This window comes from Argentina silus (assembly GCF_951799395.1).
Source record: "Argentina silus genome assembly, contig: scaffold_62, whole genome shotgun sequence".
Classification (NCBI taxonomy): domain Eukaryota; kingdom Metazoa; phylum Chordata; class Actinopteri; order Argentiniformes; family Argentinidae; genus Argentina; species Argentina silus.
The window spans coordinates 157,626-182,378 of NW_028152597.1; positions in this window are offsets into that span (position 1 = coordinate 157,626).

Below are 24,753 nucleotides of genomic sequence, written 5' to 3' on the forward strand. Positions count from 1 at the left end.
TTATCCATGCACGACGACTACTTAGATACTCGCAGCACAGTTGCCTCATATAAATTGCCCATGAGCGCGGAGCTTGTCTTTGTCACTGTAGCAACTTTGCTCCATCAGCGGGAGAAGGCGGTTCGACGCCCCTGTAAGCACATGTTTCTCTAATTCCTTTGTTTCAGGCAAGCCACTGTGACGTCAGACGCCTTTACGCATACAGCTTTGCGATGCTTAGACAGTAATAACATAATTCATGTTTACATTTCTTTAATTTTTGACGCATTGTCGTTATTCGTGACGCATCAATGACCAATTGATTATATGGCAATGCAATGAAAAAAGCGTGTGGAAAACAGTGTTAATGACAGATTTGAGAAGCACATTTCTTCAATGTTGGCCGCATGGCATTCCTGTGCAGGTGACAATGGTAATTTTTCAAAACGACAAGGATATTTAAACACATGATTATTTGTTTGCTGTGCTCTATGGCCTCTGCTACAGACCTCATCGAAATGACACTTAGATATCTTAGGGTGCACATATGAAATCTTCCCAAATGGTCTAGCGGATAGGAATCTGCCTTGTAACGCAGGGCGTCCCGGGTTCGATTCCCGTCATGGCAAATGATTCTTGTAGAGAAATAAAATGAGTCCCAACGTGTGCAACAGAACAGTTCGAAATCTCGTTACATTTGCATCGTCATGAACATGACTTATATCAGGCTAGCTCATTTTTTCTTTGTTCATTTTAAGTGTAGAAACAATATTTCGTTTGTGACCATTTTTTTCTGCCGTTTTGACAACAGGCTCATGACTAAAGAACACACGGCTGTCTGCTGATTGACGCTTGACTGTAGATTTTCGCTTTGTGTCAAAAGGACTCCCTTAACGCACACTTTTTCAAAGTAGGTGAATTCATCAGATCTGTTTGAAACATTGCATTTTATCCATGCACGACGACTGCTTAGATACTCGCAGCACAGTTGCCCCATATAAATTGCCCATGAGCGCGGAGCTTGTCTTTGTCACTGTAGCAACTTTGCTCCATCAGGGGGACAAGCCGGTTCGACGCCCCTGTAAGCACATGTTTCTCTAATTGCTTTGTTTCAGGCAAGCCACAGTGACGTCAGACGCCTTTGCGCATACAGCTTTGCGATGCTTAGACAGTAATAACATAATTCATGTTTACATTTCTTTAATTTTCGACGCATTGTCGTTATTCGTGACGCATCAATGACCAATTGATTATATGGCAATGCAATGAAAAAAGCGTGTGGAAAACAGTGTTAATGACAGATTTGAGAAGCACATTTCTTCAATGTTGGCCGCATGGCATTCCTGTGCAGGTGACAATGGTAATTTTTCAAAACGACAAGGATATTTAAACACATGATTATTTGTTTGCTGTGCTCTATGGCCTCTGCTACAGACCTCATCGAAATGACACTTAGATATCTTAGGGTGTACATATCAAGTCTTCCCAAATGGTCTAGCGGATAGGAATCTGCCTTGTCACGCAGGGCGGCCCGTGTTCGATTCCTGTCATGGCAAATGATTTTTGTAGAAAAATAAAATGAGTCCCAACGTGTGCAACAGAACAGTTCGAAATCTCGTTACATTTGCATCGTCATGAACATGACTTATATCAGGCTAGCTCATTTTTTCTTTGTTCATTTTAAGTGTAGAAACAATATTTCGTTTGTGAACATTTTTTTCTGCCGTTTTGACAACAGGCTCATGACTAAAGAACACACGGCTGTCTGCTGATTGACGCTTGACTGTAGATTTTCGCTTTGTGTCAAAAGAACTCCCTAACGCACACTTTTTCAAAGTAGGTGAATTCATCAGATCTGTTTGAAACATTGCATTTTATCCATGCACGACGACTGCTTAGATACTCGCAGCACAGTTGCCCCATATAAATTGCCCATGAGCGCGGAGCTTATCTTTGTCACTGTCGCAACTTTGCTCCATCAGCGGGAGAAGGCGCTTCGAAGCCCCTGTAAGCACATGTTTCTCTGATTCCTTTGTTTCAGGCAAGCCACTGTGACGTCAGACGCCTTTACGCATACAGCTTTGCGATGCTTAGACAGTAATAACATAATTCATGTTTACATTTCTTTAATTTTCGACGCATTGTCGTTATTCGTGACGCATCAATGACCAATTGATTATATGGCAATGCAATGAAAAAAGCGTGTGGAAAACAGTGTTAATGACAGATTTGAGAAGCAAATTTCTTAAATGTTGGCCGCATGGCATTCCTGTGCAGGTGACAATGGTAATTTTTCAAAACGACAAGGATATTTAAACACATGATTATTTGTTTGCTGTGCTCTATGGCCTCTGCTACAGACCTCATCGAAATGACACTTAGATATCTTAGGGTGCACATATGAAATCTTCCCAAATGGTCTAGCGGATAGGAATCTGCCTTGTAACGCAGGGCGTCCCGGGTTCGATTCCCGTCATGGCAAATGATTCTTGTAGAGAAATAAAATGAGTCCCAACGTGTGCAACAGAACAGTTCGAAATCTCGTTACATTTGCATCGTCATGAACATGACTTATATCAGGCTAGCTCATTTTTTCTTTGTTCATTTTAAGTGTAGAAACAATATTTCGTTTGTGACCATTTTTTTCTGCCGTTTTGACAACAGGCTCATGACTAAAGAACACACGGCTGTCTGCTGATTGACGCTTGACTGTAGATTTTCGCTTTGTGTCAAAAGGACTCCCTTAACGCACACTTTTTCAAAGTAGGTGAATTCATCAGATCTGTTTGAAACATTGCATTTTATCCATGCACGACGACTGCTTAGATACTCGCAGCACAGTTGCCCCATATAAATTGCCCATGAGCGCGGAGCTTGTCTTTGTCACTGTAGCAACTTTGCTCCATCAGGGGGACAAGCCGGTTCGACGCCCCTGTAAGCACATGTTTCTCTAATTCCTTTGTTTCAGGCAAGCCACAGTGACGTCAGACGCCTTTGCGCATACAGCTTTGCGATGCTTAGACAGTAATAACATAATTCATGTTTACATTTCTTTAATTTTCGACGCATTGTCGTTATTCGTGACGCATCAATGACCAATTGATTATATGGCAATGCAATGAAAAAAGCGTGTGGAAAACAGTGATAATGACAGATTTGAGAAGCACATTTCTTCAATGTTGGCCGCATGGCATTCCTGTGCAGGTGACAATGGTAATTTTTCAAAACGACAAGGATATTTAAACACATGATTATTTGTTTGCTGTGCTCTATGGCCTCTGCTACAGACCTCATCGAAATGACACTTAGATATCTTAGGGTGTACATATCAAGTCTTCCCAAATGGTCTAGCGGATAGGAATCTGCCTTGTCACGCAGGGCGGCCCGTGTTCGATTCCTGTCATGGTAAATGATTTTTGTAGAAAAATAAAATGAGTCCCAACGTGTGCAACAGAACAGTTCGAAATCTCGTTACATTTGCATCGTCATGAACATGACTTATATCAGGCTAGCTCATTTTTTCTTTGTTCATTTTAAGTGTAGAAACAATATTTCGTTTGTGACCATTTTTTTCTGCCGTTTTGACAACAGGCTCATGACTAAAGAACACACGGCTGTCTGCTGATTGACGCTTGACTGTAGATTTTCGCTTTGTGTCAAAAGAACTCCCTAACGCACACTTTTTCAAAGTAGGTGAATTCATCAGATCTGTTTGAAACATTGCATTTTATCCATGCACGACGACTGCTTAGATACTCGCAGCACAGTTGCCCCATATAAATTGCCCATGAGCGCGGAGCTTATCTTTGTCACTGTCGCAACTTTGCTCCATCAGCGGGAGAAGGCGCTTCGAAGCCCCTGTAAGCACATGTTTCTCTGATTCCTTTGTTTCAGGCAAGCCACTGTGACGTCAGACGCCTTTACGCATACAGCTTTGCGATGCTTAGACAGTAATAACATAATTCATGTTTACATTTCTTTAATTTTCGACGCATTGTCGTTATTCGTGACGCATCAATGACCAATTGATTATATGGCAATGCAATGAAAAAAGCGTGTGGAAAACAGTGTTAATGACAGATTTGAGAAGCACATTTCTTCAATGTTGGCCGCATGGCATTCCTGTGCAGGTGACAATGGTAATTTTTCAAAACGACAAGGATATTTCAACACATGATTATTTGTTTGCTGTGCTCTATGGCCTCTGCTACAGACCTCATCGAAATGACACTTAGATATCTTAGGGTGTACCTATCAAGTCTTCCCAAATGGTCTAGCGGATAGGCATCTACCTTGTAATGCAGGGCGGCCCGGGTTCGATTCCCGTCATGGCAAATGTTTTTTGTAGAAAAATAAAATGAGTCCCAACGTGTGCAACAGAACAGTTCGAAATCTCGTTACATTTGCATCGTCATGAACATGACTTATATCAGGCTAGCTCATTTTTTCTTTGTTCATTTTAAATGTAGAAACAATATTTCGTTTGTGACCATTTTTTTCTGCCGTTTTGACAACAGGCTCATGACTAAAGAACACACGGCTGTCTGCTGATTGACGCTTGACTGTAGATTTTCGCTTTGTGTCAAAAGAACTCCCTAACGCACACTTTTTCAAAGTAGGTGAATTCATCAGATCTGTTTGAAACATTGCATTTTATCCATGCACGACGACTACTTAGATACTCGCAGCACAGTTGCCTCATATAAATTGCCCATGAGCGCGGAGCTTGTCTTTGTCACTGTAGCAACTTTGCTCCATCAGCGGGAGAAGGCGGTTCGACGCCCCTGTAAGCACATGTTTCTCTAATTCCTTTGTTTCAGGCAAGCCACTGTGACGTCAGACGCCTTTACGCATACAGCTTTGCGATGCTTAGACAGTAATAACATAATTCATGTTTACATTTCTTTAATTTCGACGCATTGTCGTTATTCGTGACGCATCAATGACCAATTGATTATATGGCAATGCAATGAAAAAAGCGTGTGGAAAACAGTGTTAATGACAGATTTGAGAAGCACATTTCTTCAATGTTGGCTGCATGGCATTCCTGTGCAGGTGACAATGGTAATTTTTCAAAACGACAAGGATATTTAAACACATGATTATTTGTTTGCTGTGCTCTATGGCCTCTGCTACAGACCTCATCGAAATGACACTTAGATATCTTAGGGTGTACATATCAAGTCTTCCCAAATGGTCTAGCGGATAGGAATCTGCCTTGTCACGCAGGGCGGCCCGGGTTCGATTCCCGTCATGGCAAAAGATTTTTGTAGAAAAATAAAATGAGTCCCAACGTGTGCAACAGAACAGTTCGAAATCTCGTTACATTTGCATCGTCATGAACATGACTTATATCAGGCTAGCTCATTTTTTCTTTGTTCATTTTAAGTGTAGAAACAATATTTTGTTTGTGAACATTTTTTTCTGCCCTTTTTGACAACAGGCTCATGACTAAAGAACACACGGCTGTCTGCTGATTGACGCTTGACTGTAGATTTTCGCTTTGTGTCAAAAGAACTTCCTAACGCACACTTTTTCAAAGTAGGTGAATTCATCAGATCTGTTTGAAACATTGCATTTTATCCATGCACGACGACTGCTTAGATACTCGCAGCACAGTTGCCCCATATAATTTGCCCATGAGCGCGGAGCTTGTCTTTGTCACTGTAGCAACTTTGCTCCATCAGCGGGAGAAGGCGGTTCGACGCCCCTGTAAGCACATGTTTCTCTAATTCCTTTGTTTCAGGCAAGCCACTGTGACGTCAGACGCCTTTACGCATACAGCTTTGCGATGCTTAGACAGTAATAACATAATTCATGTTTACATTTCTTTAATTTTGGACGCATTGTCGTTATTCGTGACGCATCAATGACCAATTGATTATATGGCAATGCAATGAAAAAAGCGTGTGGAAAACAGTGTTAATGACAGATTTGAGAAGCACATTTCTTCAATGTTGGCCGCATGGCATTCCTGTGCAGGTGACAATGGTAATTTTTCAAAACGACAAGGATATTTAAACACATGATTATTTGTTTGCTGTGCTCTATGGCCTCTGCTACAGACCTCATCGAAATGACACTTAGATATCTTAGGGTGTACATATCAAGTCTTCCCAAATGGTCTAGCGGATAGGAGTCTGCCTTGTCACGCAGGGCGGCCCGGGTTCGATTCCCGTCATGGCAAATGATTTTTGTAGAAAAATAAAATGAGTCCCAACGTGTGCAACAGAACAGTTCGAAATCTCGTTACATTTGCATCGTCATGAACATGACTTATATCAGGCTAGCTCATTTTTTCTTTGTTCATTTTAAGTGTAGAAACAATATTTTGTTTGTGAACATTTTTTTCTGCCCTTTTTGACAACAGGCTCATGACTAAAGAACACACGGCTGTCTGCTGATTGACGCTTGACTGTAGATTTTCGCTTTGTGTCAAAAGAACTTCCTAACGCACACTTTTTCAAAGTAGGTGAATTCATCAGATCTGTTTGAAACATTGCATTTTATCCATGCACGACGACTGCTTAGATACTCGCAGCACAGTTGCCCCATATAATTTGCCCATGAGCGCGGAGCTTGTCTTTGTCACTGTAGCAACTTTGCTCCATCAGCGGGAGAAGGCGGTTCGACGCCCCTGTAAGCACATGTTTCTCTAATTCCTTTGTTTCAGGCAAGCCACTGTGACGTCAGACGCCTTTACGCATACAGCTTTGAGATGCTTAGACAGTAATAACATAATTCATGTTTACATTTCTTTAATTTTCGACGCATTGTCGTTATTCGTGACGCATCAATGACCAATTGATTATATGGCAATGCAATGAAAAAAGCGTGTGGAAAACAGTGTTAATGACAGATTTGAGAAGCACATTTCTTCAATGTTGGCCGCATGGCATTCCTGTGCAGGTGACAATGGTAATTTTTCAAAACGACAAGGATATTTAAACACATGATTATTTGTTTGCTGTGCTCTATGGCCTCTGCTACAGACCTAATCGAAATGACACTTAGATATCTTAGGGTGTACATATCAAGTCTTCCCAAATGGTCTAGCGGATAGGAATCTGCCTTGTCACGCAGGGCGGCGCGGGTTCGATTCCCGTCATGGCAAATGATTTTTGTAGAAAAATAAAATGAGTCCCAACGTGTGCAACAGAACAGTTCGAAATCTCGTTACATTTGCATCGTCATGAACATGACTTATATCAGGCTAGCTCATTTTTTCTTTGTTCATTTTAAGTGTAGAAACAATATTTCGTTTGTGACCATTTTTTTCTGCCGTTTTGACAACAGGCTCATGACTAAAGAACACACGGCTGTCTGCTGATTGACGCTTGACTGTAGATTTTCGCTTTGTGTCAAAAGAACTTCCTAACGCACACTTTTTCAAAGTAGGTGAATTCATCAGATCTGTTTGAAACATTGCATTTTATCCATGCACGACGACTGCTTAGATACTTGCAGCACAGTTGCCCCATATACATTGCCCATGAGCGCGGAGCTTGTCTTTGTCACTGTAGCAACTTTGCTCCATCAGCGGGAGAAGGCTCTTCGACGCCCCTGTAAGCACATGTTTCTCTGATTCCTTTGTTTCAGGCAAGCCACTGTGACGTCAGACGCCTTTACGCATACAGCTTTGCGATGCTTAGACAGTAATAACATAATTCATGTTTACATTTCTTTAATTTTCGACGCATTGTCGTTATTTGTGACGCATCAATGACCAATTGATTATATGGCAATGCAATGAAAAAAGCGTGTGGAAAACAGTGTTAATGACAGATTTGAGAAGCACATTTCTTCAATGTTGGCCGCATGGCATTCCTGTGCAGGTGACAATGGTAATTTTTCAAAACGCCAAGGATATTTAAACACATGATTATTTGTTTGCTGTGCTCTATGGCCTCTGCTACAGACCTAATCGAAATGACACTTAGATATCTTAGGGTGTACATATCAAGTCTTCCCAAATGGTCTAGCGGATAGGAATCTGCCTTGTCACGCAGGACGGCCCGGGTTCGATTCCCGTCATGGCAAATGATTTTTGTAGAAAAATAAAATGAGTCCCAACGTGTGCAACAGAACAGTTCGAAATCTCGTTACATTTGCATCGTCATGAACATGACTTATATCAGGCTAGCTCATTTTTTCTTTGTTCATTTTAAGTGTAGAAACAATATTTCGTTTGTGACCATTTTTTTCTGCCGTTTTGACAACAGGCTCATGACTAAAGAACACACGGCTGTCTGCTGATTGACGCTTGACTGTAGATTTTCGCTTTGTGTCAAAAGAACTTCCTAACGCACACTTTTTCAAAGTAGGTGAATTCATCAGATCTGTTTGAAACATTGCATTTTATCCATGCACGACGACTGCTTAGATACTTGCAGCACAGTTGCCCCATATACATTGCCCATGAGCGCGGAGCTTGTCTTTGTCACTGTAGCAACTTTGCTCCATCAGCGGGAGAAGGCGCTTCGACGCCCCTGTAAGCACATGTTTCTCTGATTCCTTTGTTTCAGGCAAGCCACTGTGACGTCAGACGCCTTTACGCATACAGCTTTGCGATGCTTAGACAGTAATAACATAATTCATGTTTACATTTCTTTAATTTTCGACGCATTGTCGTTATTTGTGACGCATCAATGACCAATTGATTATATGGCAATGCAATGAAAAAAGCGTGTGGAAAACAGTGTTAATGACAGATTTGAGAAGCACATTTCTTCAATGTTGGCCGCATGGCATTCCTGTGCAGGTGACAATGGTAATTTTTCAAAACGACAAGGATATTTAAACACATGATTATTTGTTTGCTGTGCTCTATGGCCTCTGCTACAGACCTAATCGAAATGACACTTAGATATCTTAGGGTGTACATATCAAGTCTTCCCAAATGGTCTAGCGGATAGGAATCTGCCTTGTCACGCAGGGCGGCCCGGGTTCGATTCCCGTCATGGCAAAGGATTTTTGTAGAAAAATAAAATGAGTCCCAACGTGTGCAACAGAACAGTTCGAAATCTCGTTACATTTGCATCGTCATGAACATGACTTATATCAGGCTAGCTCATTTTTTCTTTGTTCATTTTAAGTGTAGAAACAATATTTTTTTTGTGAACATTTTTTTCTGCCCTTTTTGACAACAGGCTCATGACTAAAGAACACACGGCTGTCTGCTGATTGACGCTTGACTGTAGATTTTCGCTTTGTGTCAAAAGAACTTCCTAACGCACACTTTTTCAAAGTAGGTGAATTCATCAGATCTGTTTGAAACATTGCATTTTATCCATGCACGACGACTGCTTAGATACTCGCAGCACAGTTGCCCCATATAATTTGCCCATGAGCGCGGAGCTTGTCTTTGTCACTGTAGCAACTTTGCTCCATCAGCGGGAGAAGGCGGTTCGACGCCCCTGTAAGCACATGTTTCTCTAATTCCTTTGTTTCAGGCAAGCCACTGTGACGTCAGACGCCTTTACGCATACAGCTTTGCGATGCTTAGACAGTAATAACATAATTCATGTTTACATTTCTTTAATTTTCGACGCATTGTCGTTATTCGTGACGCATCAATGACCAATTGATTATATGGCAATGCAATGAAAAAAGCGTGTGGAAAACAGTGTTAATGACAGATTTGAGAAGCACATTTCTTCAATGTTGGCCGCATGGCATTCCTGTGCAGGTGACAATGGTAATTTTTCAAAACGACAAGGATATTTAAACACATGATTATTTGTTTGCTGTGCTCTATGGCCTCTGCTACAGACCTCATCGAAATGACACTTAGATATCTTAGGGTGTACATATCAAGTCTTCCCAAATGGTCTAGCGGATAGGAATCTGCCTTGTCACGCAGGGCGGCCCGGGTTCGATTCCCGTCATGGTAAATGATTTTTGTAGAAAATTAAAATGAGTCCCAACGTGTGCAACAGAACAGTTCGAAATCTCGTTACATTTGCATCGTCATGAACATGACTTATATCAGGCTAGCTCATTTTTTCTTTGTTCATTTTAAGTGTAGAAACAATATTTCGTTTGTGAACATTTTTTTCTGCCGTTTTGACAACAGGCTCATTACTATAGAACACACGGCTGTCTGCTGATTGACGCTTGACTGTAGATTTTCGCTTTGTGTCAAAAGAACTTCCTAACGCACACTTTTTCAAAGTAGGTGAATTCATCAGATCTGTTTGAAACATTGCATTTTATCCATGCACGACGACTGCTTAGATACTCGCAGCACAGTTGCCCCATATAATTTGCCCATGAGCGCGGAGCTTGTCTTTGTCACTGTAGCAACTTTGCTCCATCAGCGGGAGAAGGCGGTTCGACGCCCCTGTAAGCACATGTTTCTCTAATTCCTTTGTTTCAGGCAAGCCACTGTGACGTCAGACGCCTTTACGCATACAGCTTTGCGATGCTTAGACAGTAATAACATAATTCATGTTTACATTTCTTTAATTTTCGACGCATTGTCGTTATTCGTGACGCATCAATGACCAATTGATTATATGGCAATGCAATGAAAAAAGCGTGTGGAAAACAGTGTTAATGACAGATTTGAGAAGCACATTTCTTCAATGTTGGCCGCATGGCATTCCTGTGCAGGTGACAATGGTAATTTTTCAAAACGACAAGGATATTTAAACACATGATTATTTGTTTGCTGTGCTCTATGGCCTCTGCTACAGACCTCATCGAAATGACACTTAGATATCTTAGGGTGTACATATCAAGTTTTCCCAAATGGTCTAGCGGATAGGCATCTACCTTGTAACGCAGGGCGGCCCGGGTTTGATTCCCGTCATGGCAAATGTTTTTTGTAGAAAAATAAAATGAGTCCCAACGTGTGCAACAGAACAGTTCGAAATCTCGTTACATTTGCATCGTCATGAACATGACTTATATCAGGCTAGCTCATTTTTTCTTTGTTCATTTTAAGTGTAGAAACAATATTTCGTTTGTGAACATTTTTTTCTGCCGTTTTGACAACAGGCTCATGACTAAAGAACACACGGCTGTCTGCTGATTGACGCTTGACTGTAGATTTTCGCTTTGTGTCAAAAGAAGTCCCTAACGCACACTTTTTCAAAGTAGGTGAATTCATCAGATCTGTTTGAAACATTGCATTTTATCCATGCACGACGACTACTTAGATACTCGCAGCACAGTTGCCTCATATAAATTGCCCATGAGCGCGGAGCTTGTCTTTGTCACTGTAGCAACTTTGCTCCATCAGCGGGAGAAGGCGGTTCGACGCCCCTGTAAGCACATGTTTCTCTAATTCCTTTGTTTCAGGCAAGCCACTGTGACGTCAGACGCCTTTACGCATACAGCTTTGCGATGCTTAGACAGTAATAACATAATTCATGTTTACATTTCTTTAATTTTCGACGCATTGTCGTTATTCGTGACGCATCAATGACCAATTGATTATATGGCAATGCAATGAAAAAAGCGTGTGGAAAACAGTGTTAATGACAGATTTGAGAAGCACATTTCTTCAATGTTGGCCGCATGGCATTCCTGTGCAGGTGACAATGGTAATTTTTCAAAACGACAAGGATATTTAAACACATGATTATTTGTTTGCTGTGCTCTATGGCCTCTGCTACAGACCTCATCGAAATGACACTTAGATATCTTAGGGTGTACATATCAAGTTTTCCCAAATGGTCTAGCGGATAGGCATCTACCTTGTAACGCAGGGCGGCCCGGGTTTGATTCCCGTCATGGCAAATGTTTTTTGTAGAAAAATAAAATGAGTCCCAACGTGTGCAACAGAACAGTTCGAAATCTCGTTACATTTGCATCGTCATGAACATGACTTATATCAGGCTAGCTCATTTTTTCTTTGTTCATTTTAAGTGTAGAAACAATATTTCGTTTGTGAACATTTTTTTCTGCCGTTTTGACAACAGGCTCATGACTAAAGAACACACGGCTGTCTGCTGATTGACGCTTGACTGTAGATTTTCGCTTTGTGTCAAAAGAACTTCCTAACGCACACTTTTTCAAAATAGGTGAATTCATCAGATCTGTTTGAAACATTGCATTTTATCCATGCACGACGACTGCTTAGATACTCGCAGCACAGTTGCCCCATATAAATTGCCCATGAGCGCGGAGCTTGTCTTTGTCACTGTAGCAACTTTGCTCCATCAGCGGGAGAAGGCGGTTCGACGCCCCTGTAAGCACATGTTTCTCAAATTCCTTTGTTTCAGGCAAGCCACTGTGACGTCAGACGCCTTTACGCATACAGCTTTGCGATGCTTAGACAGTAATAACATAATTCATGTTTACATTTCTTTAATTTTCGACGCATTGTCGTTATTCGTGACGCATCAATGACCAATTGATTATATGGCAATGCAATGAAAAAAGCGTGTGGAAAACAGTGTTAATGACAGATTTGAGAAGCACATTTCTTCAATGTTGGCCGCATGGCATTCCTGTGCAGGTGACAATGGTAATTTTTCAAAACGACAAGGATATTTAAACACATGATTATTTGTTTGCTGTGCTCTATGGCCTCTGCTACAGACCTCATCGAAATGACACTTAGATATCTTAGGGTGTACATATCAAGTTTTCCCAAATGGTCTAGCGGATAGGCATCTACCTTGTAACGCAGGGCGGCCCGGGTTTGATTCCCGTCATGGCAAATGTTTTTTGTAGAAAAATAAAATGAGTCCCAACGTGTGCAACAGAACAGTTCGAAATCTCGTTACATTTGCATCGTCATGAACATGACTTATATCAGGCTAGCTCATTTTTTCTTTGTTCATTTTAAGTGTAGAAACAATATTTCGTTTGTGAACATTTTTTTCTGCCGTTTTGACAACAGGCTCATGACTAAAGAACACACGGCTGTCTGCTGATTGACGCTTGACTGTAGATTTTCGCTTTGTGTCAAAAGAAGTCCCTAACGCACACTTTTTCAAAGTAGGTGAATTCATCAGATCTGTTTGAAACATTGCATTTTATCCATGCACGACGACTACTTAGATACTCGCAGCACAGTTGCCTCATATAAATTGCCCATGAGCGCGGAGCTTGTCTTTGTCACTGTAGCAACTTTGCTCCATCAGCGGGAGAAGGCGGTTCGACGCCCCTGTAAGCACATGTTTCTCTAATTCCTTTGTTTCAGGCAAGCCACTGTGACGTCAGACGCCTTTACGCATACAGCTTTGCGATGCTTAGACAGTAATAACATAATTCATGTTTACATTTCTTTAATTTTCGACGCATTGTCGTTATTCGTGACGCATCAATGACCAATTGATTATATGGCAATGCAATGAAAAAAGCGTGTGGAAAACAGTGTTAATGACAGATTTGAGAAGCACATTTCTTCAATGTTGGCCGCATGGCATTCCTGTGCAGGTGACAATGGTAATTTTTCAAAACGACAAGGATATTTAAACACATGATTATTTGTTTGCTGTGCTCTATGGCCTCTGCTACAGACCTCATCGAAATGACACTTAGATATCTTAGGGTGTACATATCAAGTTTTCCCAAATGGTCTAGCGGATAGGCATCTACCTTGTAACGCAGGGCGGCCCGGGTTTGATTCCCGTCATGGCAAATGTTTTTTGTAGAAAAATAAAATGAGTCCCAACGTGTGCAACAGAACAGTTCGAAATCTCGTTACATTTGCATCGTCATGAACATGACTTATATCAGGCTAGCTCATTTTTTCTTTGTTCATTTTAAGTGTAGAAACAATATTTCGTTTGTGAACATTTTTTTCTGCCGTTTTGACAACAGGCTCATGACTAAAGAACACACGGCTGTCTGCTGATTGACGCTTGACTGTAGATTTTCGCTTTGTGTCAAAAGAAGTCCCTAACGCACACTTTTTCAAAGTAGGTGAATTCATCAGATCTGTTTGAAACATTGCATTTTATCCATGCACGACGACTACTTAGATACTCGCAGCACAGTTGCCTCATATAAATTGCCCATGAGCGCGGAGCTTGTCTTTGTCACTGTAGCAACTTTGCTCCATCAGCGGGAGAAGGCGGTTCGACGCCCCTGTAAGCACATGTTTCTCTAATTCCTTTGTTTCAGGCAAGCCACTGTGACGTCAGACGCCTTTACGCATACAGCTTTGCGATGCTTAGACAGTAATAACATAATTCATGTTTACATTTCTTTAATTTTCGACGCATTGTCGTTATTCGTGACGCATCAATGACCAATTGATTATATGGCAATGCAATGAAAAAAGCGTGTGGAAAACAGTGTTAATGACAGATTTGAGAAGCACATTTCTTCAATGTTGGCCGCATGGCATTCCTGTGCAGGTGACAATGGTAATTTTTCAAAACGACAAGGATATTTAAACACATGATTATTTGTTTGCTGTGCTCTATGGCCTCTGCTACAGACCTCATCGAAATGACACTTAGATATCTTAGGGTGTACATATCAAGTTTTCCCAAATGGTCTAGCGGATAGGCATCTACCTTGTAACGCAGGGCGGCCCGGGTTTGATTCCCGTCATGGCAAATGTTTTTTGTAGAAAAATAAAATGAGTCCCAACGTGTGCAACAGAACAGTTCGAAATCTCGTTACATTTGCATCGTCATGAACATGACTTATATCAGGCTAGCTCATTTTTTCTTTGTTCATTTTAAGTGTAGAAACAATATTTCGTTTGTGAACATTTTTTTCTGCCGTTTTGACAACAGGCTCATGACTAAAGAACACACGGCTGTCTGCTGATTGACGCTTGACTGTAGATTTTCGCTTTGTGTCAAAAGAACTTCCTAACGCACACTTTTTCAAAATAGGTGAATTCATCAGATCTGTTTGAAACATTGCATTTTATCCATGCACGACGACTGCTTAGATACTCGCAGCACAGTTGCCCCATATAAATTGCCCATGAGCGCGGAGCTTGTCTTTGTCACTGTAGCAACTTTGCTCCATCAGCGGGAGAAGGCGGTTCGACGCCCCTGTAAGCACATGTTTCTCAAATTCCTTTGTTTCAGGCAAGCCACTGTGACGTCAGACGCCTTTACGCATACAGCTTTGCGATGCTTAGACAGTAATAACATAATTCATGTTTACATTTCTTTAATTTTCGACGCATTGTCGTTATTCGTGACGCATCAATGACCAATTGATTATATGGCAATGCAATGAAAAAAGCGTGTGGAAAACAGTGTTAATGACAGATTTGAGAAGCACATTTCTTCAATGTTGGCCGCATGGCATTCCTGTGCAGGTGACAATGGTAATTTTTCAAAACGACAAGGATATTTAAACACATGATTATTTGTTTGCTGTGCTCTATGGCCTCTGCTACAGACCTCATCGAAATGACACTTAGATATCTTAGGGTGTACATATCAAGTCTTCCCAAATGGTCTAGCGGATAGGAATCTGCCTTGTCACGCAGGGCGGCCCGGGTTCGATTCCCGTCATGGCAAATGATTTTTGTAGAAAAATAAAATGAGTCCCAACGTGTGCAACAGAACAGTTCGAAATCTCGTTACATTTGCATCGTCATGAACATGACTTATATCAGGCTAGCTAATTTTTTCTTTGTTCATTTTAAGTGTAGAAACAATATTTCGTTTGTGAACATTTTTTTCTGCCGTTTTGACAACAGGCTCATGACTAAAGAACACACGGCTGTCTGCTGATTGACGCTTGACTGTAGATTTTCGCTTTGTGTCAAAAGAAGTCCCTAACGCACACTTTTTCAAAGTAGGTGAATTCATCAGATCTGTTTGAAACATTGCATTTTATCCATGCACGACGACTACTTAGATACTCGCAGCACAGTTGCCTCATATAAATTGCCCATGAGCGCGGAGCTTGTCTTTGTCACTGTAGCAACTTTGCTCCATCAGCGGGAGAAGGCGGTTCGACGCCCCTGTAAGCACATGTTTCTCTAATTCCTTTGTTTCAGGCAAGCCACTGTGACGTCAGACGCCTTTACGCATACAGCTTTGCGATGCTTAGACAGTAATAACATAATTCATGTTTACATTTCTTTAATTTTCGACGCATTGTCGTTATTCGTGACGCATCAATGACCAATTGATTATATGGCAATGCAATGAAAAAAGCGTGTGGAAAACAGTGTTAATGACAGATTTGAGAAGCACATTTCTTCAATGTTGGCCGCATGGCATTCCTGTGCAGGTGACAATGGTAATTTTTCAAAACGACAAGGATATTTCAACACATGATTATTTGTTTGCTGTGCTCTATGGCCTCTGCTACAGACCTCATCGAAATGACACTTAGATATCTTAGGGTGTACATATCAAGTTTTCCCAAATGGTCTAGCGGATAGGCATCTACCTTGTAACGCAGGGCGGCCCGGGTTCGGTTCCCGTCATGGCAAATGTTTTTTGTAGAAAAATAAAATGAGTCCCAACGTGTGCAACAGAACAGTTCGAAATCTCGTTACATTTGCATCGTCATGAACATGACTTATATCAGGCTAGCTCATTTTTTCTTTGTTCATTTTAAGTGTAGAAACAATATTTCGTTTGTGAACATTTTTTTCTGCCGTTTTGACAACAGGCTCATGACTAAAGAACACACGGCTGTCTGCTGATTGACGCTTGACTGTAGATTTTCGCTTTGTGTCAAAAGAACTTCCTAACGCACACTTTTTCAAAATAGGTGAATTAATCAGATCTGTTTGAAACATTGCATTTTATCCATGCACGACGACTGCTTAGATACTCGCAGCACAGTTGCCCCATATAAATTGCCCATGAGCGCGGAGCTTGTCTTTGTCACTGTAGCAACTTTGCTCCATCAGCGGGAGAAGGCGGTTCGACGCCCCTGTAAGCACATGTTTCTCTAATTCCTTTGTTTCAGGCAAGCCACTGTGACGTCAGACGCCTTTACGCATACAGCTTTGCGATGCTTAGACAGTAATAACATAATTCATGTTTACATTTCTTTAATTTTCGACGCATTGTCGTTATTCGTGACGCATCAATGACCAATTGATTATATGGCAATGCAATGAAAAAAGCGTGTGGAAAACAGTGTTAATGACAGATTTGAGAAGCACATTTCTTCAATGTTGGCCGCATGGCATTCCTGTGCAGGTGACAATGGTAATTTTTCAAAACGACAAGGATATTTAAACACATGATTATTTGTTTGCTGTGCTCTATGGCCTCTGCTACAGACCTCATCGAAATGACACTTAGATATCTTATGGTGTACATATCAAGTCTTCCCAAATGGTCTAGCGGATAGGAATCTGCCTTGTCACGCAGGGCGGCCCGGGTTCGATTCCCGTCATGGCAAATGATTTTTGTAGAAAAATAAAATGAGTCCCAACGTGTGCAACAGAACAGTTCGAAATCTCGTTACATTTGCATCGTCATGAACATGACTTATATCAGGCTAGCTAATTTTTTCTTTGTTTATTTTAAGTGTAGAAACAATATTTCGTTTGTGAACATTTTTTTCTGCCGTTTTGACAACAGGCTCATGACTAAAGAACACACGGCTGTCTGCTGATTGACGCTTGACTGTAGATTTTCGCTTTGTGTCAAAAGAACTCCCTAACGCACACTTTTTCAAAGTAGGTGAATTCATCAGATCTGTTTGAAACATTGCATTTTATCCATGCACGACGACTACTTAGATACTCGCAGCACAGTTGCCTCATATAAACTGCTCATGAGCGCGGAGCTTGTCTTTGTCACTGTAGCAACTTTGCTCCATCAGCGGGAGAAGGCGGTTCGACGCCCCTGTAAGCACATGTTTCTCTAATTCCTTTGTTTCAGGCAAGCCACTGTGACGTCAGACGCCTTTACGCATACAGCTTTGCGATGCTTAGACAGTAATAACATAATTCATGTTTACATTTCTTTAATTTTGGACGCATTGTCGTTATTCGTGACGCATCAATGACCAATTGATTATATGGCAATGCAATGAAAAAAGCGTGTGGAAAACAGTGTTAATGACAGATTTGAGAAGCACATTTCTTCAATGTTGGCCGCATGGCATTCCTGTGCAGGTGACAATGGTAATTTTTTAAAACGACAAGGATATTTAAACACATGATTATTTGTTTGCTGTGCTCTATGGCCTCTGCTACAGACCTCATCGAAATGACACTTAGATATCTTAGGGTGTACATATCAAGTCTTCCCAAATGGTCTAGCGGATAGGCATCTACCTTGTAACGCAGGGCGGCCCGGGTTCGATTCCCGTCATGGCAAATGATTTTTGTAGAAAAATAAAATGAGTCCCAACGTGTGCAACAGAACAGTTCGAAATCTCGTTACATTTGCATCGTCATGAACATGACTTATATCAGGCTAGCTCATTTTTTCTTTGTTCATTTTAAGTGTAGAAACAATATTTCGTTTGTGACCATTTTTTTCTGCCGTTTTGACAACAGGCTCATGACTAAAGAACACACGGCTGTCTGCTGATTGACGCTTGACTGTAGATTTTCGCTTTGTGTCAAAAGGACTCCCTTAACGCACACTTTTTCAAAGTAGGTGAATTCATCAGATCTGTTTGAAACATTGCATTTTATCCATGCACGACGACTACTTAGATACTCGCAGCACAGTTGCCTCATATAAATTGCCCATGAGCGCGGAGCTTGTCTTTGTCACTGTAGCAACTTTGCTCCATCAGCGGGAGAAGGCGGTTCGACGCCCCTGTAAGCACATGTTTCTCTAATTCCTTTGTTTCAGGCAAGCCACTGTGACGTCAGACGCCTTTACGCATACAGCTTTGCGATGCTTAGACAGTAATAACATAATTCATGTTTACATTTCTTTAATTTTCGACGCATTGTCGTTATTCGTGACGCATCAATGACCAATTGATTATATGGCAATGCAATGAAAAAAGCGTGTGGAAAACAGTGTTAATGACAGATTTGAGAAGCACATTTCTTCAATGTTGGCCGCAGGGCATTCCTGTGCAGGTGACAATGGTAATTTTTCAAAATGACAAGGATATTTAAACACATGATTATTTGTTTGCTGTGCTCTATGGCCTCTGCTACAGACCTCATCGAAATGACACTTAGATATCTAAGGGTGTACATATCAAGTCTTCCCAAATGGTCTAGCGGATAGGAATCTGCCTTGTCACGCAGGGCGGCCCGGGTTCGATTCCCGTCATGGCAAAGGATTTTTGTAGAAAAATAAAATGAGTCCCAACGTGTGCAACAGAACAGTTCGAAATCTCGTTACATTTGCATCGTCATGAACATGACTTATATCAGGCTAGCTAATTTTTTCTTTGTTCATTTTAAGTGTAGAAACAATATTTCGTTTGTGAACATTTTTTTCTGCCGTTTTGACAACAGGCTCATTACTAAAGAACACACGGCTGTCTGCTGATTGACGCGTGACTGTAGATTTTCGCTTTGTGTCAAAAGAACTCCCTAACGCACACTTTTTCAAAGTAGGTGAATTCATCAGATCTGTTTGAAACATTGCATTTTATCCATGCACGACGACTACTTAGATACTCGCAGCACAGTTGCCCCATATAAATTGCCCATGAGCGCGGAGCTTGTCTTTGTCACTGTAGCAACTTTGCTCCATCAGCGGGAGAAGGCGGTTCGACGCCCCTGTAAGCACATGTTTCTCTAATTCCTTTGTTTCAGGCAAGCCACTGTGACGTCAGACGCCTTTACGCATACAGCTTTGCGATGCTTAGACAGTAATAACATAATTCATGTTTACATTTCTTTAATTTTCGACGCATTGTCGTTATTCGTGACGCATCAATGACCAATTGATTATATGGCAATGCAATGAAAAAAGCGTGTGGAAAACAGTGTTAATGACAGATTTGAGAAGCACATTTCTTCAATGTTGGCCGCATGGCATTCCTGTGCAGGTGACAATGGTAATTTTTCAAAACGACAAGGATATTTCAACACATGATTATTTGTTTGCTGTGCTCTATGGCCTCTGCTACAGACCTCATCGAAATGACACTTAGATATCTTAGGGTGTACCTATCAAGTCTTCCCAAATGGTCTAGCGGATAGGCATCTACCTTGTAATGCAGGGCGGCCCGTGTTCGATTTCCGTCATGGCAAATGTTTTTTGTAGAAAAATAAAATGAGTCCCAACGTGTGCAACAGAACAGTTCGAAATCTCGTTACATTTGCATCGTCATGAACATGACTTATATCAGGCTAGCTCATTTTTTCTTTGTTCATTTTAAGTGTAGAAACAATATTTCGTTTGTGACCATTTTTTTCTGCCGTTTTGACAACAGGCTCATGACTAAAGAACACACGGCTGTCTGCTGATTGACGCTTGACTGTAGATTTTCGCTTTGTGTCAAAAGAACTCCCTAACGCACACTTTTTCAAAGTAGGTGAATTCATCAGATCTGTTTGAAACATTGCATTTTATCCATGCACGACGACTACTTGGATACTCGCAGCACAGTTGCCTCATATAAATTGCCCATGAGCGCGGAGCTTGTCTTTGTCACTGTAGCAACTTTGCTCCATCAGCGGGAGAAGGCGGTTCGACGCCCCTGTAAGCACATGTTTCTCTAATTCCTTTGTTTCAGGCAAGCCACTGTGACGTCAGACGCCTTTACGCATACAGCTTTGCGATGCTTAGACAGTAATAACATAATTCATGTTTACATTTCTTTAATTTCGACGCATTGTCGTTATTCGTGACGCATCAATGACCAATTGATTATATGGCAATGCAATGAAAAAAGCGTGTGGAAAACAGTGTTAATGACAGATTTGAGAAGCACATTTCTTCAATGTTGGCCGCATGGCATTCCTGTGCAGGTGACAATGGTAATTTTTCAAAACGACAAGGATATTTAAACACATGATTATTTGTTTGCTGTGCTCTATGGCCTCTGCTACAGACCTCATGGAAATGACACTTAGATATCTTAGGGTGTACATATCAAGTCTTCCCAAATGGTCTAGCGGATAGGAATCTGCCTTGTCACGCAGGGCGGCCCGGGTTCGATTCCCGTCATGGCAAATGATTTTTGTAGAAAAATAAAATGAGTCCCAACGTGTGCAACAGAACAGTTCGAAATCTCGTTACATTTGCATCGTCATGAACATGACTTATATCAGGCTAGCTAATTTTTTCTTTGTTCATTTTAAGTGTAGAAACAATATTTCGTTTGTGAACATTTTTTTCTGCCGTTTTGACAACAGGCTCATTACAAAAGAACACACGGCTGTCTGCTGATTGACGCTTGACTGTAGATTTTCGCTTTGTGTCAAAAGAACTCCCTAACGCACACTTTTTCAAAGTAGGTGAATTCATCAGATCTGTTTGAAACATTGCATTTTATCCATGCACGACGACTACTTAGATACTCGCAGCACAGTTGCCTCATATAAATTGCCCATGAGCGCGGAGCTTGTCTTTGTCACTGTAGCAACTTTGCTCCATCAGCGGGAGAAGGCGGTTCGACGCCCCAGTAAGCACATGTTTCTCTAATTCCTTTGTTTCAGGCAAGCCACTGTGACGTCAGACGCCTTTACGCATACAGCTTTGCGATGCTTAGACAGTAATAACATAATTCATGTTTACATTTCTTTAATTTCGACGCATTGTCGTTATTCGTGACGCATCAATGACCAATTGATTATATGGCAATGCAATGAAAAAAGCGTGTGGAAAACAGTGTTAATGACAGATTTGAGAAGCACATTTCTTCAATGTTGGCCGCAGGGCATTCCTGTGCAGGTGACAATGGTAATTTTTCAAAACGACAAGGATATTTAAACACATGATTATTTGTTTGCTGTGCTCTATGGCCTCTGCTACAGACCTCATCGAAATGACACTTAGATATCTTAGGGTGTACATATCAAGTCTTCCCAAATGGTCTAGCGGATAGGAATCTGCCTTGTCACGCAGGGCGGCCCGGGTTCGATTCCCGTCATGGCAAAGGATTTTTGTAGAAAAATAAAATGAGTCCCAACGTGTGCAACAGAACAGTTCGAAATCTCGTTACATTTGCATCGTCATGAACATGACTTATATCAGGCTAGCTCATTTTTTCTTTGTTCATTTTAAGTGTAGAAACAATATTTCGTTTGTGAACATTTTTTTCTGCCGTTTTGACAACAGGCTCATGACTAAAGTACACACGGCTGTCTGCTGATTGACGCTTGACTGTAGATTTTCGCTTTGTGTCAAAAGAACTCCCTAACGCACACTTTTTCAAAGTAGGTGAATTCATCAGATCTGTTTGAAACATTGCATTTTATCCATGCACGACGACTACTTAGATACTCGCAGCACAGTTGCCTCATATAAATTGCCCATGAGCGCGGAGCTTGTCTTTGTCACTGTAGCAACTTTGCTCCATCAGCGGGAGAAGGCGGTTCGACGCCCCTGTAAGCACATGTTTCTCTGATTCCTTTGTTTCAGGCAAGCCACTGTGACGTCAGACGCCTTTACGCATACAGCTTTGCGATGCTTAGACAGTAATAACATAATTCATGTTTACATTTCTTTAATTTTCGACGCATTGTCGTTATTCGTGACGCATCAATGACCAATTGATTATATGGCAATGCAATGAAAAAAGCGTTGTGGAAAACAGTGTTAATGACAGATTTGAGAAGCACATTTCTTCAATGTTGGCCGCATGGCATTCCTGTGCAGGTGACAATGGTAATTTTTCAAAACGACAAGGATATTTAAACACATGATTATTTGTTTGCTGTGCTCTATGGCCTCTGCTACAGACCTCATCGAAATGACACTTAGATATCTTAGGGTGTACATATCAAGTCTTCCCAAATGGTCTAGCAGATAGGCATCTACCTTGTAACGCAGGGCGGCCCGGGTTCGATTCCCGTCATGGCAAATTTTTTGGTAGAAAAATAAAATGAGTCCCAACGTGTGCAACAGAACAGTTCGAAATCTCGTTACATTTGCATCGTCATGAACATGACTTATATCAGGCTAGCTCATTTTTTCTTTGTTCATTTTAAGTGTAGAAACAACATTTCGTTTGTGACCATTTTTTTCTGCCGTTTTGACAACAGGCTCATGACTAAAGAACACACGGCTGTCTGCTGATTGACGCTTGACTGTAGATTTTCGCTTTGTGTCAAAAGAACTTCCTAACGCACACTTTTTCAAAGTAGGTGAATTCATCAGATCTGTTTGAAACATTGCATTTTATCCATGCACGACGACTGCTTAGATACTCGCAGCACAGTTGCCCCATATAAATTGCCCATGAGCGCGGAGCTTGTCTTTGTCACTGTAGCAACTTTGCTCCATCAGCGGGAGAAGGCGGTTCGACGCCCCTGTAAGCACATGATTCTCTAATTCCTTTGTTTCAGGCAAGCCACTGTGACGTCAGACGCCTTTACGCATACAGCTTTGCGATGCTTAGACAGTAATAACATAATTCATGTTTACATTTCTTTAATTTTCGACGCATTGTCGTTATTCGTGACGCATCAATGACCAATTGATTATATGGCAATGCAATGAAAAAAGCGTGTGGAAAACAGTGTTAATGACAGATTTGAGAAGCACATTTCTTCAATGTTGGCCGCATGGCATTCCTGTGCAGGTGACAATGGTAATTTTTCAAAACGACAAGGATATTTAAACACATGATTATTTGTTTGCTGTGCTCTATGGCCTCTGCTACAGACCTCATCGAAATGACACGTAGATATCTTAGGGTGTACATATCAAGTCTTCCCAAATGGTCTAGCGGATAGGAATCTGCCTTGTCACGCAGGGCGGCCCGGGTTCGATTCCCGTCATGGCAAATGATTTTTGTAGAAAAATAAAATGAGTCCCAACTTGTGCAACAGAACAGTTCGAAATCTCGTTACATTTGCATCGTCATGAACATGACTTATATCAGGCTAGCTAATTTTTTCTTTGTTCATTTTAAGTGTAGAAACAATATTTCGTTTGTGAAAAAAAATTTCTGCCGTTTTGACAACAGGCTCATGACGAAAGAACACACGGCTGTCTGCTGATTGACTCTTGACTGTAGATTTTCGCTTTGTGTCAAAAGAACTTCCTAACGCACACTTTTTCAAAGTAGGTGAATTAATCAGATCTGTTTGAAACATTGCATTTTATCCATGCACAACGACTGCTTAGATACTCGCAGCACAGTTGCCCCATATAAATTGCCCATGAGCTCGGAGCTTGTCTTTGTCACTGTAGCAACTTTGCTCCATCAGCGGGAGAAGGCGGTTCGACGCCGCTGTAAGCACATGTTTCTCTAATTCCTTTGTTTCAGGCAAGCCACTGTGACGTCAGACGCCTTTACGCATACAGCTTTGCGATGCTTAGACAGTAATAACATAATTCATGTTTACATTTCTTTAATTTTCGACGCATTGTCGTTATTCGTGATGCATCAATGACCAATTGATTATATGGCAATGCAATGAAAAAAGCGTGTGGAAAACAGTGTTAATGACAGATTTGAGAAGCACATTTCTTCAATGTTGGCCGCATTGCATTCCTGTGCAGGTGACAATGGTAATTTTTCAAAACGACAAGGATATTTAAACACATGATTATTTGTTTGCTGTGCTCTATGGCCTCTGCTACAGACCTCATCGAAATGACACTTACATATCTTAGGGTGTACATATCAAGTTTTCCCAAATGGTCTAGCGGATAGGCTTCTACCTTGTAACGCAGGGCGGCCCGGGTTCGATTCCCGTCATGGCAAATGTTTTTTGTAGAAAAATAAAATGAGTCCCAACGTGTGCAACAGAACAGTTCGAAATCTCGTTAC